Below are 3,379 nucleotides of genomic sequence, written 5' to 3' on the forward strand. Positions count from 1 at the left end.
TGAAACGCCCTCTAGCGTTCAGTATTTCTTACACTTTCTGCCACACGTGAACTAATACGAAGACTATAAGCCTTTGCGTTGCATGATGGGATTTTGCGCTGTGTATGCGTGATCGTCGGAAGTTTGCCAGCGTTCAGCGGCACTTCGAGTAATTTTTATTATATTTTATCCAAACCTTGAGTGATTGTTTTTACATTTTATTCGAGCCTGAAAATAGTTTAAAAATTGTCATAGTTCTGTAGTACCGCTGCTGATATTTTTGACTGGTCAGCCGGACCAGTTGGCAAGGTGTTTCAGCTGGTCCGCCGCGATTTCTACTGGCATTTGGCCAACGGACCTGCGTTAAGGTCGAACCCTGAAAAAATGCCTCAAAATGACAAAAAGACCAAACAAACTAGCTCAAAAATCGCCTACTCTATTCTCGATACGTCTAGGATGTAACATCAGGCATTTAATTGTACTCACGATCATTTTTTAAACTCCAAATCGATGATTTTTAACTCCGCATCGTGGAGCGATTGACAAGTCTGCGATTTTCGGATGTGTTTGGTAACGAAACATGGCGTTGCGGTGTATAGATCAGGTGGTAGTCGCATCACGTGTCTTCGGTTTGCTGGTGACGCGTTGTGGGTGGATGTCCATCAACGGCTGTTTAATGCTACACTTGTTACAGGCGTTGCAGCGAATGCTATACCTTGTACACTGGGATGGGTACAGGCGCTGCAGCTAGCGAGTGCCCACGTGCGTTCAATCATGGGCAACGTATCAAGAATAGAGTAGGCGATTTTTGAGCTAGTTTGTTTGGTCTTTTTGTCATTTTGAGGCATTTTTTGTGGCTGGGTGTCGCGAAAAACAGGGTATTTGTTAAAATTCTGTGCCGTTCCCTGGGGCGCTAGTACGACAGATGAAGTCAAAAATTGTTTAAAAGGAGTACAGCGCCACAGTCACTGGGTCTACTGTTAAAGTGAGTTGTCGTGAGGGTTCGTGAGGGGTCGTGAGTTGTCAGTATTTAGTGCGACCCCATTGCGTTAGCTTCGTAACCCTCTGGCTACACCGTCGGCAGGAGGGTTACGTTATCGCAACTACACCTGCCACTACGTTTTCCTTCATTATTTATAAAATAAATTAGATCCTATTAATATTTAATAATATAATAGTATATTAGATTTGTGAGGGAAGACAAGTTGGTCGGAGACGAGTTTGACTTGGAAATGAATTGAAATGTTAAGTTAAATTTGTCCAGACACCGCACTCGACTCTTTTAATTACTGGCCAAGCGCCTAACTACTTACGTACGGCCATTGCCCATGGCCATGGCATGGCCAGTCGTCGACATCGTCGTTACTAATTACTTGAATGAAATATATTTTAATCCTTTCACATTTATTTACACAACCCATAAAATCAACACTGACCTGAAGAGTGTATACTCTTTCACCAACATCATTGAGGAAGTACATTAGGTACATTTTGACCGATTTTTAGTATAACTTTAGAAGTTTGAAATAGAACGTTGAACTCCCTTCACATGCACGCAGATGGAAAAGTAGAAAAAGCATGTTTTGGATTGGTTGGTTCCCTGTCGGGTAGTTAATCGCGCGTGCTGATTGCACCGAATACCAGTCAAAATAGTCTGCTTCCCTTAACACATTGTGCATAGATATAGTGTGTCTAGGCTAGGCACTTGACACATAATTGCCTCTTGGATTTTCATAACAAAAATTCTCATAAAACAGTATTCATTCCTAAGATTTTAAGAAAGCATATAATTTATTTAAAAATTAAATGTTATATCACAATATTCTCCTGCGTTTGCGCATGTTCAATTCTGGATAAAAAATTCATAATGATGTTTGCAAGGGTTTGCAAGGTGTAAAAAACGTACCTACGGTATAAAAGTTATGAATTCTTACATTTGCCAGAGCCCGGTTAGCTCAGTCGGTAGAGCATCAGACTTTTAATCTGAGGGTCGCGGGTTCGAGTCCCTCACCGGGCGGAGCGAATTTTTTCTTCTTTTTCTCTTTTTTTTTTTTGAGTAGCTAAGACAAACATTTTAATTCGTAATAATTATGTGTTCTTTATTTACAATGATTCTTAACAAGGAGTTACTATGCACGGTTAAAGATGCTATGTCAGATTTTTGGCCGATTTGACCCAAAAATTATGATTTAAAAGTCAATTGGTATTTTGACGGGGGTCGAGAAAGTTACAAGCTTTCATTTGAGTCATTGCTCGAAAAAGTTTGCCAATTATTAGTAGCAGTGAAATCAAGTGCACAAAATTAGTTTTTGTCGGGATCCCGACAATATATCACGTGACCAATTCTTATGTGTTTTATAAGAAACGTTTTAAATTTGTGTCATGGTTCCTGACCATTAAAAGTAAAAGTTGAACTTTTTTTCGTTAGAGCGGGTGATACTCTTTGAAATACCATTCACTCAAAAAAGTATATTTTTTAATGTTTGGGGCCAAAAATCTGACATAGCATCTTTAAGACCGACTAACAAGCCACAGGGGACTGAAGACTTATTGTTTCTTTATTAATATCAAAGGAAACAAATTATCGTGGCCATTATTGAAAAATTTCACCCAAACAGTTCTTTCTACCACACAGTCTAAGAAGAAGTTGAGCGGATCAGTAGCACTCATTGCCTCTTTTGCGGGATGTTGAGCTCGTGTGCGGGCATGGATATGGGGGGGGGGCCATGGACTTCTTTGCTTTTTTATTGTACGTTCTCAGAGTTAAAAGTTTCTGTGGCTAAGAAACACCAACTCTTCTGAAAGATTTAAATGGTGATTTTTTTGGGTAGGGCTAAAAAATGGTAGGGTGTACAGTGTTTTGAGCTTGAGCGAACACTGTTGTCGAAATGCGTATGTGACGTATTGACGACACGCGTATTGTATATCGTATGACTAAGAAATCAGTTACATAGGCCTTTAACAAAAATTAAATTATTCTAGGCCGATATTTTCAAAAATCCGGCTTTTCCATGCATTTCACTCGAGATTTATCTGCAGGCTCCATCTTATTTTTAGTAGTAGGACAACCGAGTGCGAAGGCCTACAATACATAGGAACTGATGAAATAGCGCCATCTACCGACGAGCGTTGATGAAGGCTTAGAACACCAAATAACAAAAGCAAGTAAATGAAATGAATAAACTGGGAAACAATAACAAGCCAGAATCCTTGAAGATCACTCACACACACACGCACCCACACCCACCACCCACTGTTTCAAGCATGCGCAGAGCATAGAATCATGGATCAATCAGCATGGTGGCCTACGCATACACGCGCATACGGGTGGGTGATGTCGACAACAGTAATATTGGGTTGTTAAAGGAACGAAATAAAATCCATATTCAAGACACCTGCA

The 3,379-nt window shown here is 40.1% G+C and overlaps 1 non-coding gene across 1 annotated transcript; it reads left to right on the top strand.

Annotated features, from left to right (window-relative positions):
- Positions 1–1,923: 1,923 nt before the first annotated feature.
- Trnak-uuu (transfer RNA lysine (anticodon UUU)) lies at positions 1,924–1,996 on the top strand. The gene has a single exon. It is a non-coding gene; the product is annotated as a tRNA-Lys (tRNA).
- Positions 1,997–3,379: the final 1,383 nt, after the last annotated feature.

Source organism: Asterias amurensis, chromosome 3, assembly GCF_032118995.1.
Source record: "Asterias amurensis chromosome 3, ASM3211899v1".
NCBI lineage: Eukaryota > Metazoa > Echinodermata > Asteroidea > Forcipulatida > Asteriidae > Asterias > Asterias amurensis.